At 42.2% G+C, this 12,741-nt stretch overlaps 1 pseudogene; it reads right to left on the minus strand.

The window, feature by feature from the left end:
• Positions 1–3,871: 3,871 nt before the first annotated feature.
• Positions 3,872–6,147, minus strand: LOC125537249 (annotated as a pseudogene).
• Between the last annotated feature and the right edge of the window lie 6,594 nt (positions 6,148–12,741).

Genomic DNA, 12,741 nt, shown 5'->3' on the forward strand with positions numbered 1-12,741 from the left:
AGGTTCTACTGTCGAGATTCTGCTGGTACTTATAGTGCAGTAGAAGGTCCAAGTCCACCGGCTAAATCTACAAACACAGTATCACCTGCTCCACTAGCTGCAGCATCCGCTTCAACTGTACCAACATCTCAACTAGTTACTCGTTTGTTTGCTCCGGAACTGGCCAATTCCCAAGCTGCCTTCACACCTAACACTACTTCCGAAGCACTGCTGACACAATAGGACTTGGCAAGATCAGATGAACCTCATGAGCATCAACACCAAGACGGTACCTGACCGAGTCAAGTTGCAGTTGCATGCTCCTTTATATGTACTCTCACAATTTGATGTACACTAACACTTTCCATATTCGTTGTTGAACTAGCACCACGGTGCAAGCGGAAACAGACATCAGGGATAATGCTTGACAGATTAACAAAATCTAAAGGAGGAAGAATGGAGATCCATTTTGAGGCAGGTTTAAAAAGGCCACATGATGCTATAGAGTCAGCCAAGTTAGTATCAGAGGCAGCCGTTGCCGTTAGGTGTCATGCACGTATCCTCCCAACATGGATCCAGTACATGAATGAGAAAGACAATACCCAGTTTAACACCTTCCTTGACCATTTACCCGTAAGTAATGTTATTCATCGCAATTAGTAATATTGTCTTGCTCTGTCCCATACTTTCTAGCTTCCTCCTAATAAGACTCACATTCTTTTTTCAACAGATGAGGTTCAAGTTGGATCCGAAAGATGATGCAACTAGACAAGCATGCACTCATGTTTTTCAGTCTGCTCTGCGACAGTATTGGTACCACCTTAGAAAATCTCACTTTGAAGGCAAGGCTAACAATGAAATCGCCCAAACATCTCCAGTGGAATATATTACACATGAAGACTGGACAGCCCTTGTTAAACACTGGTCTGATCCAAAGTATCAGGTAGGCTATATGTATTTGATCAGACCACATATTGAACTTGTATTTATGTATGTGCCTTACAAGTGTATCTTCTTATAGGCTAACTGTTTGAAGAACAAAACCAGCCATTCTAAAGTGAAATTCCAACAGACCACATGATCTCGTAGCTATATTGCACACTGCGAGGCTCTTGTAAATAGCTGCTACTTCCTTCTTTTTTTGTGCCATATTATCGTATCTATATTGACTTGTTCCAAATACAGAGGAAATCCCGTACGGACCAAAAAGAACCTGAACCGAATGCAGTGCAAATCTTCTAGGATTGCCACACCAGCAAGATGAAGGGCATGAGCACACCAGTTCAAGCCGCTGTTGTAAGTCCTTACTCCTCCTGCCTTGAACTGATTGGTACTGTGATGTGTTCATTTAACTACTTGGTTTGCATCCAATGTCAGTTACTCTGTTCACTTTTATTCACAGTTGTCTTAACGTATCATTTCACCTTACATGGTTTAAAAGAGATGAAGGATATTCTTTTGCTCTTGATCTGTAATCTAGTTGTTATGTTCACGTGCGCACACAATGATAAAATAGCATGTTTGTTTTATATCTGTTTGCCCATGATATGAATGATGTCATGCTATGTTCATCCTACTTTAAACCATGTCTCGTTATCCTTAGATGTCAACGAATGTGAGGAAATAGACAATACAGTAGGCATGCTACATGGACATATGTTCCAAAAGTGATTTTATTATGTAGTTGGCACTACAATACATGCTAATGTATTACAGTAGTTCACCAAAATAAGTTATTTATAAACGTTTAACCTACTTTGTTTGTTTTTGTCTCATTAGTAACTTATCTGGTACACTATCTACAAGTTCAAACTTTCAGGAAGCTATGGAACAAATGATTGAACAGCCACAACCACTTGAAGGTGACGAGGCTACTACAGGCACAATGTCACCTCTTGCTGCAGTGCGTTAGTATCTCTCCACTAACAGTGCAAAAAGCACCTTCCTGCGTAATTCTGGGTTGGTTGTCAAGGTAACCTCGTCCAAATCGCCTACTGAACAAAATCTTCCTGCTAGACAGAGTGATATATCTGTGCTCCAGACACAAGTCCAATCCCTAATGGACGTTGTTTCGGAAACAAGAATAGTGGTTGAGAAATGTCGTCAAGATATGAATGGTTTTGAAACCAGACTATCAGACATTCGCTTCGTTGTTCAAGAGCAATGGCGGAAAAAAGGTGGAGATCGTGCTGCTCCATCAGATTCTACAGCTTGAAACATTAGCACTCAGGTCAAATGATCTGTGCTTCTATACATCTGATGGTGCTTTTATCTGGAAGGACTGTAAACTTTATGCCAACAGGCCTTTTGTTGTATGGTTGGAATTTATTTTGTTGTGATACAACATTTATGATGCTGCCTCAGGCTGCAGTAATTACGAAGCTATTTTTGTATAGTGTAGGTTTATCTTAGTAATGTATTCGGCCGAAACCTTCGTAGGAGCCCAACATGCCAACATTCGTTGGGACCATTCCAATTGGGCTAAAAACGATTACGTGCCGAAATTGGCATGTAGCCCACTAAAAATATCTGGGCCTAATTCAGCAGAAGCTTTCATATTTTTCTGGTAGGCCTGTGCCCACAGTGGGCCTTTAACAGGCTTAAACATAATTTGGGCCCTCAGTAAAAATAGGCCATTTACAGGTGTAAATATCTCGATCCCATTAAATACATGGGCCTTTAATAGACCGAAAGTGAGAATTGGCCCTGATTGTGCCAAATAACGCACTGGACTTTAACAGGCCGAAATTCGGACGGGCCGTAAATGCACCGACCTAATACACGGGCCTTTAACAGGCCGGAACTTCGGTCGGGCTAGATTATCGTCATATTTATATGGGCCGTTAATGGGCCCGATATGACGTTGGGCCACATATGGCCCATGGTTTACGTCCGGCGTTAACAGGCCGAAAATGACAACAGGCCGAAAGTGGCCCAAAGCTATAGTGGGCCTCTAACAGGCCGAATGTCAGACATGGCCGAATATGACCCAAATCCTTCACGGTCGTTTATGGGCCGAATGTTTTGCTGGCCTGTAAATGGGCCCAAATGAAGCCGGACCTTTAACAGGCCGGAAATACACCGGGCCGTAATTCGGCCCAATTACTTAGCGGACTGTTAAACGGGCCAGAAGTGACCATGGGCCGCGTTGATGACAAGTTTAGGACAGGCCGTTGACGGGCTGATTTGACAGAGAATGTTGGGTCTTTAGCTGGGCCGGCCCATTATGGTCGGCAGAATCTTGTGGGCCTTTAGCTGGGCTGCCCCATTGTGGTCCGCAAAATCTTGTGGGCCTTTAGCTGGGCCGGCCCATTATGGTCTGCAAAATCGTGTGGGCCTTTAGCTGGGCCGGCCCATTATGGTCCGCTAAATTTTTTGGGCCTTTAGTTGGGCCGGCCCATTATGGTCCGCTAAATCTTATGGGCCTTCGGTTGGGCCGGCCCATTTAATCTTTGTGGGCCACTTTTGGGCCGGTCCACGTGTCAACATATCATAGGCCCATCTAGACCGTTGGATGAGTGACACCTGTACCAACACGGAGCTGACGCGTGGATCCGTCAGCCAATGAGAATTTTACACGTGGAAAATCAGCATTGGTCGTGGCTGTTAACGGGTTATCGGATCCAAAATCCGACCCGATAGCTTAACGACGTTCTGTTACGGTGGATGCCACGTGTCGATCACCCTTGATGAAAGCACTTCTATGACGCGCGATTTTATCATCATGGAAGTGGACACTTCCGTGATGATAATTTTGGCAATGTCATGGAACACTTCTACGACTGCACAGGTATGACTATCTTGATTCTGTCATAAATTTGTCATGGGTGTACATGCTGACAGAAAACGCGACCTACTGTGACAAACACGTATCATCACGGAAGTGTATTTTTTAGTGACTCTTGACAACTCCAACAGCGACCGTTCGCTTCATATCACGAATAGCAAAACGGCCTAGAGGAGGGTAGTCAGTGAAGGCCTCCACTACCATAGGCTTGGTGGGAATCATATTCACAATCCCAGCATCACGCTTTTTAAGAAACTTGGGCTCTTACTCAACCTCCTTGCCAGATCGCCTGTCAATCTTGGTCACCAACTGAGCAAACTTCACAGCTATGTGGGAGGTGTGGCAGTCCAGCACAGGTGTGTACCCATTCCTGATAACTCCGGTGTCGTTCAGCACTATAATCTGCGAAGTGAAGCTCCTAGCCTCCTAGCCAGGGTCATCTTTGGCATTTGATGCCACATACCCACGCTTCAGATCCATGGCAGCTACATTCTTGACATTGAAGCCAACAAGATCACCAGGAAGGGCCTCCTGGACAGCCTTGCGATGCATTTCAAGGGAGCTGACCTCAGTGGTTTGGCCAGTGGGACCAAAGGTAACATCCATGTCAGGCTTCATGGTACCAGTTTGAAGCTGACCGACGGGCACAATTCCAATACCACCAATCTTGTAAACGTCCTGAAATGGAAGACGCAGGGGCTTTGTGATGGGTCTCTTGGGCTCGACGATCTGATCAAGAGCCTCAAGGAGGGTGGGGCCCTCATACCTATCAAGGTTGGCAGACCTCTCAACCATGTTGTCACCCTCAAATCCTTAGACTAGAAGAAAGGGGACAATGTCCGGATTGTACCCAACCTTCTTCAGATAAGATGCCACCTGCTTCACTATTTCATCATACAATGCCTTAGAGTACTTGGGAGTAGTGCAATCCATCTGGAACAACGATACACAACATTCTCTTTTAGTTAACAGAAATTCCAAAATTCAAGGCAACAAAGATAAGACAATAAAAGATAATAGCACATCTTGCAGGGCCATATGCTCATTTAGAAATCTAACTAGTCTAATTTAGGATGTATAGATCAGTATAGAACACATCAGCAGAATGTTCCATTAGTTAGATTAAACTGAAAACTGTAACCCATACAACCAAGAGAGATGGAAACCATTTCCAGGACTACAACATGGAACAAACTTAATGGTCGAAGAACATAATTTAAACATAAGCTTGAAGTAAACAAGAGTAGTGGCATCCATCTGAACAAAGATGGACAACATTCTCTTTAGCTCAACAAAACTTGCGAATTTCAAGGCAATGAAGTACATCTTGCATGACCATATTGCTTTTCCAGAAACCTAACTAATCTACTTTAGGATATATTGATCCGTGTCGAACAAAGAAGCAGAAAATTCACATTAGTTGGATAAAAGTGAAAATTGCAACCCTATACAACATATGAAACAAAATTAATGGCCAACGGACATAATTTAAACATAAGCACACCCACATTATCAAGAATTTATCTGTTGCTAGCAGTTGAATGACAATGGAACTTGGAATTTATAAGGCAACAACAAGACTATACAAATCAAATTATGTTATACAGACAGATCATTTCAAGTATCTGGCTAATCTTAAGTACAAATGGAACAACCAGTCAAGGTAAAATAACTGCAACATTACATGTCTGGTGCTTTTTCCCATAGGTAACGTAAAACATGGAAGTGTTGATAGCAGTTGAGACGTGTCATAGTTACAACATATGGTGAAATGCTTGTCATATAAAGAGTTTTCAATAGGGCATACCTTGTTGCAACAGCAGATCATCTGCTTCACTCCAAGAGTGAAAGCAAGGAGAGCATGCTCACGGGTCTGCCCATCCTGGGAGAAACTAGACTCAAAACCACCAATGGTCGAGTCAATGATGAGAACAAAACAGTCAGCCTGGGAGGTACCAGTGATCATGTTCTTGGTGAAGTCACGATGGCCAGGGGAATCAATAACCATGAAGAGGTAGTTGGTGGTCTCGAACTTCGAGAGTGTGATGTCAATGGTATTACCCCTCTCCTGCTCAGCCTTGAGCTTGTTAAGCACCCACGCCTACTTGAGTGACCTCTTATTCATCTCAGCAGCTTCCTTCTCGAGCCTCTCAATCGCAAGCTGGTCAACGTCCCCATGCAAGCATATCAAATGGCCCATGCTGGTCAACTTCCCAGAGTTGACATGGCCTATGACCACAATATTCAGACGGCTCGTCTCCTTCACCATTGCTGCAGATATTAGTGAATGAAAACAAGCGGTTAGTTGCTGATTTGGTAAGATTTCAACAAATCCTGTCAAGATATCAGAATTGGCTACGATAAGGTGGTGATGCTCAGCAAGCAGATATTATCACCGCCCTATTGCAATAGGGAAGATGAAGACATATTAATTGTTTTGGTAAGACGCAATGGATATTATCACCTGCCCGATGAACAAATGTGAATGGGCAATTCGATAAGACTAAACGGATCCCAGCACCGTACCGCAATTGTAGCCTAGGCGACAGATGAAAACTCCCAACGGGTTGTATACAGGTTAAGCTACAACCAACGGTCACGACTGCGTCAACAGATAGCAAATCCAAACACCTCACTGATATGGTAAGGGATAAAAAAATCAACAACCCAGGCTGACTCCCGTAGAATCCACACAGGAAAAGTATGAGCGGATCGGAACTAGGAATTGAAGAACAAGCCATGAAAGCAAAGCACTAGGGTTTTGGGGTTCAGATCCCGGATGGCGCGGGAAGCGAGGCAACTGAGGCACCACAAAATGCAAGAGGGGGGGAAGATGGGGAGATAGTGGGGCTTACCGAAGGGAGGAGCAGGGCGGCGCGGGGAGGCGCGAGACGGCGGGGGTGGGCGGCAGAGACCTTGTAGATCATGGCGCGTTCGTCGCCTCGGTCTGTGCACTCTGAGGAGGGGCCTTGTTGTGGCTTGGGTGTGTGGTGCGAACCAATGGTCGACTAGCGACGTGTTGGGCATTTAGTCCCAAAAATGGATTACGCAGGGCACAAGGACCACGGCCCATGGGATTGGAGGCCAGATGCGGGCCGGGGGCTAAAATCTCTAGGCAGAGAGTCCGGAGGATTGGGCAGGTCCCGTTGCCCTGATCTCGGGCCATGATCTCACCAGGTGGAGGGTCGGGTCAGGTCCAGGCAGATCTGCTAGCTCCACTCAGGGAGCTGCCCCGATCCGTCTTTGCCTGCCAAGGGATCGGAAGATCTGAAGAGGCTCAGCTCCGGATCCAGAACTGTGGGGATCTCGGGCATCGCCATCCGTCGGCATGCATAGACCACTGCGGTGCCCCTCAGCCATAGAGCTTTGCTTTTATACATCTCCAATCCGGTTCAATTCACCCAGAAACCAAGGAAAATTTCCCCTCAAATCTGAATGGACTGAGGCGGATCAGGCTGTATCGAAGCCAAAGCTTTGGTCTTCTGGCCGTAGGCGTGGCCGCCCGCCGGCAGGGGAAGGAGCCATGGAGCTGCGGTTTGTTGTGTTCATGGTTGTTGAAGCACAGAGGTGACATTTGCGTTTGGAAAGCTAGATGGGGAGGAGGAATCGCCTGAGCTAACTAATGTCTACTACATAACTTTCTTCTTGTAGACGTTGTTGGGCCTCCAAGTGCAGAGGTTTGTAGAATAGTAGCAAATTTCCCTCAATTGGATGACCTAACATTTATCAATCCGTGCGAGGCGTTGGATGAAGATGGTCTCTCTCAAACAACACTGCAACCAAATAACAAAGAGTCTCTTGTGTCCCCAACACACCCAATACAATGGCAAATTGTATAGGTGCACTAGTTCGGCGAGGAGATGGTGATACAAGTGCAATATGGATGGTAGATATAGGTTTTTGTAATATGAAAATATAAAAACAACAAGGTAACTAATGATAAATGTGAGCACAAACGGTATTGCAATGCTTCAAAACAAGGCCTAGGTTTCATACTTTCACTAGTGCAAGTTCTCTCAACAACAATAACATAATTGGATCATATAAAAATCCCTCAACATGCAACAAAAGGTCACTCCAAAGTCACTAATAGCGGAGAACAAACGAAGAGATTATTGTAGGGTACGAAACCACCTCAAAGGTATTCTTTCCAATCAATTCATTGGGCTATTCCTATAAGTATCACAAATAGCCCTAGAGTTCGTAGTAAAATAACACCTTAAGACACACATCAACCAAAACTCTAATGTCACCTAGATACTCCAATGTCACCTCAAGTATCCATGGGTATGATTATATGATATCCATCACACAATCTCAGATTCATCTATTCAAACCAAAACAAAGAACTTCAAAGAGTGCCCCAAAGTTTCTACTGGAGAGTCAAGACGAAAACGTGTGTCAACCCCTATGCATAGATTCCCCAGGTCACCGAACCCGCAAGTTGATCACCAAAACATACATCAAGTGAATCAATAGAATACCCCATTGTCACCACGGGTATCCCACGCAAGATATACATCAAGTGTTCTCAAATCCTTAAAGACTCAATCCGATAAGATAACTTCAAAGGGAAAACTCAATCCATTACAAGAAGGTGGAGGGGAGAAACATTATAAGATCCAAATATAGTAGCAAAGCTTGCGGTACATCAAGATCGTGCCAAATCAAGAACACAAGAGAGACAGAGATCAAACACATAGCTACCGATACATACCCTCAGCCCCGAGAGTGAACTACTCCCTCCTCGTTATGGAGAGCGTCGGTATGATGAAGATGGCCACCGATGATGATTCCCCCCTTCGGCAGGGAGCCGGAACAGGGTCCCGGTTGGTTTTTGGTGGCTACGGAGGCTTGCGGCGGCGGAACTCCCGGTCTAGGTTATTTTCTAGAGGATTGGGGATTTATAGGAGAGGTTGGCATCGAGAATAAGTCAGGGGCCCCATGAAGAGTCCACGAGGCACAGGGGCGCGCCCCAGGGAGGTGGGTGTGCCCTCCACCCTCATGGGGCCCACGGGACTCCCCTCCGGCAACTCTTCGTTCTAGTATTTTTTTATATTTTCCAGAAAAAATCTATGTTGATTTTCAGCGCATTCCGAGAACTTTTATTTCTGCACAAAAACAACACCACGGTAGTTTTGCAGAAAACAACGTCAGTCCGGGTTAGTTCTAACCAAATCATACCAAAATCATGTAAAAAAATTATAAACATGGGATGAATACATCAAAAATTATAGATACGTTGAAGACGTATCAGCATCCCCAAGCTTAATTCCTGCTCGTCTTCGAGTAGGTAAATGATAAAAACATAATTTTTGATGTGGAATGCTACCTAACATATTCATCAGTGTAATATTCTCTATTGTGGCAAGAATATTCAGATCCATATTCAAAACAAAAGTTTAATATTGACATAAAAATAATAATACTTCAAGCATACTAACAAAGCAATCATGTCTTCTCAAAATAACATGGCCAAAGAAAGCTATCCCTACCAAAATCATATAGTCTGGCTATGCTCTATCTTCATCACACAAAATATTTAAATCATGCACAACCCCGATGACAAGCCAAGCAATTGTTTCATACTTTTGATGTTCTCAAACTTTTTCAATCTTCACGCAATACATGAGCATGAGCCATGAATATATCACTAAAGGTGGAATAGAATGGTGGTTGTGGAGAAGACAAAAAGGAGAAGATAGTCTCACATCAACTAGGCGTATCAACGGGCTATGGAGATGCCCATCAATAGATATCAATGTGAGTGAGTAGGGATTGCCATGAAACAGATGCACTAAAGCTATAAGTGTATGAAAGCTCAAAAGGAAACTAAGTGGGTGTGCATCCAACTTGCCTGCTCACGAAGACCTAGGGCACTTTGAGGAAGCCCATCATTGGAATATACAAGCCAAGTTCTATAATGAAAAATTCCCACTAGTATATGAAAGTGACAAAATGGGAGACTCTATCATGAATATCATGGTGCTACTTTGAAGCACAAGTGTGGAAAAAGGATAGTAGCATTGCCCCTTCTCTCTTTTTCTCTCATTTTTTTATTTGGGCCTTTTCTCTTTTTTATGCCTCTTTTTTTCCGTCCGGAGTCTCATCCCGACTTGTGGGGGAATCATAGTCTCCATCATCCTTTCCTCACATGGGACAATGCTCTAATAATGAAGATCATCACACTTTTATTTACTTACAACTCAAGAATTACAACTCCATACTTAGAACAAAATATGACTCTATATGAATGCCTCCGGCGGTGTATCGGGATGTGCAATGACTCAAAAGTGACATGTATGAAAGAATTATGAAAGGTGGCCTTGCCACAAATACGATGTCAACTACATGATCATGCAAAGCAATATGATAATGATGGAGCGTGTCATAATAAACGGAACGGCGGAAAGTTGCATGGCAATATATCTTGGAATGGCTATGGAAATGCCATAATAGGTAGGTATGGTGGCTGTTTTAAGGAAGGTAATGGTGGGTGTATGGTACCGGCGAAAGTTGCGCAGCAAAAGAGAGGCTAGCAATGGTGGAAGGGTGAGAGTGCATATAATCCATGGATTCAACATTAGTCATAAAGAACTTACATACTTATTGCAAAAATCTATTAGTCATCAAAACAAAGTACTACACGCATGCTCCTAGGGGGATAGATTGGTTGGAAAAGACCATCGCTCGTCCCCAACCGCCACTCATATGGAAGACAATCAATAAATAAATCATGCTCCAACTTCATCACATAACGGTTCACCATACGTGCATGCTACGAGAATCACAAACTTTAACACAAGCATATTTCAATTTCACAACTACTCTACTAGCATGACTCTAATATCACCATCCTCATATCTCAAAACAATCATAAAGAATCAAACTTTTCATAGTATTCAATGCACTTTATATGAAAGTTTTTATTATATCCCTCTTGGATGCCTATCATATTAGGACTAAATTCATAACCCAAGCAAATTACCATCCTGTTTAAGACTCTCAAAATTATATAAGTGAAGCATGAGAGTTCATTAATTTCTTCAAAATAAAACTACCGCCGTGCTCTAAAAAGATATAAGTGAAGCACTAGAGCAAATAACAAACTACTCCAAAAGGTATAAGTGAAGATCATTGAGTAGTCGAATAATTATGTAACTATGTGAAGAATCCTTCTCATAAATAAAATTTCAGATCCTAAGTACTTTATTCAAGCTTCAAGCAAAACAAAGTAAAATGGCATCGCAAGGATAGCACATATCATGTGAAGAAGCAAAAACTTAGGCTCAAAACTAACCGATAGTTGTTGAAGAAGAAAGGTGGGATGCCTACCGGGGCATCCCCAAGCTTAGATGCTTGAGACTTCTTGAAATATTAACTAGGGATGCCTTGGACATCCCCAAGCTTGAGATTTTGTGTCTCCTTAATTCCTATCATATCACGGTTTCCCTAGTTCTTAAAAACTTCATCCACACAAAACTCAACAAGAACTCGTGAGATAAGTTAGTATAAATCCATGCTAAACCTTATCATTCTATACTGTAGAAAATCACTAAAATTATAATTTGATATTGCCTACTAAATGCCTCTTCATATTTAATACTCCTATCCTCAAATAGAATCATTAAACAAGCAAACACATGCAAACATAACATCAATTTGTCTAAACAGAGCAGTCTGTAAAGAATGCAAGAGGAATCATACTTCCCTAACTCCAAAAATTCTGAAACATTACCACACTTTAGATAATTTTTTTTACTCATTGTGTAAAAATTTCAAGATTTTATCATGTTCTGACTATTCACAAATATTTAAAACATTACACAAAACTTTCTGTTTTTAAAACAGCAACATATAGACTTGAAAAATAAGCATGGTAAAGGCTATACTTGACCTTTTTATTGAACTAAAATATGCAGAACATTACGCTAAATAACAGCAAGAATATCCTAATAAAACAAAATGACACTCCAAGCAAAACTCATATCATGTGGTGAATAAAAATATAGCCTCAAATAAAGTTACCGATAAACGAAGATGAAAGAGGGGATGCCATCCGGGGCATCCCCAAGCTTAGATGCTTGGTTGTCCTTGAATATTACCTTTGGGTGCCTTGGGAATCCCCAAGCATAGGCTCTTTCCACTCCTTATTCCTTAGTCCATCGAATCTTTACCCAAAACTTGAAAACTTCACAACACAAAACTTAACAGAAAACTCGTAAGCTCCGTTAGTATAAGAAAGCAAATCACCACTTAAGTACTGTCAAGACAAGATTCATAATTTTTGTCACATGATTCCTACTGTGCCCTACCATTTCTACAATTTATATTAAGCAATATAAGCCATGGAAACTAGAAAACAAGTAAACTATGCATCGAAAACATAATCTGTCAAAAACAGGACAGTCTGTAGTAATCTGTAACTATAGAATACTTCTGTAACTCCAAAAATCCTGAGAAATTAGGAAGTCCTAGGAAATTTTTGTATTAATCTTCTGCAAAAAGGATCAGTATTTTATCACGCTTCTGTTAAAAATGAGAATTGTTTTCCTGAGCACAAAAGTTTCTGTTTTTCAGCAAGATCAAATCAACTATCACCATAGATCATCCCAAAGGTCTTACTTGGCACTTTATTGAAACAACAGCTATAAAACATGATTACTACAGTATCATAATCATGTGAACATACAAAAACAGTAGGTATAAATGTTGGGTTGTCTCCCAACAAGCGCTTTTCTTTAATGCCTTTCTAGCTAGGCATGATAATTTCAATGATGCTCACATAAAAGATAATAATTGAAACATAACGGGAGCATCATGAAGCATATGACAAGCACATTTAATTCTAACCCACTTCCTATGCATAGGAATTTTGTGAGCAAACAACTTGTGGGAACAAGAATCAACTTGCATAGGAAGGTAAAACAAGGATAACTTCAAGATTTTCAACACATAGAGAGGAAACTTGATAT

Source organism: Triticum urartu, chromosome 2, assembly GCF_003073215.2.
Source record: "Triticum urartu cultivar G1812 chromosome 2, Tu2.1, whole genome shotgun sequence".
Taxonomy (NCBI): Eukaryota; Viridiplantae; Streptophyta; class Magnoliopsida; order Poales; family Poaceae; genus Triticum; species Triticum urartu.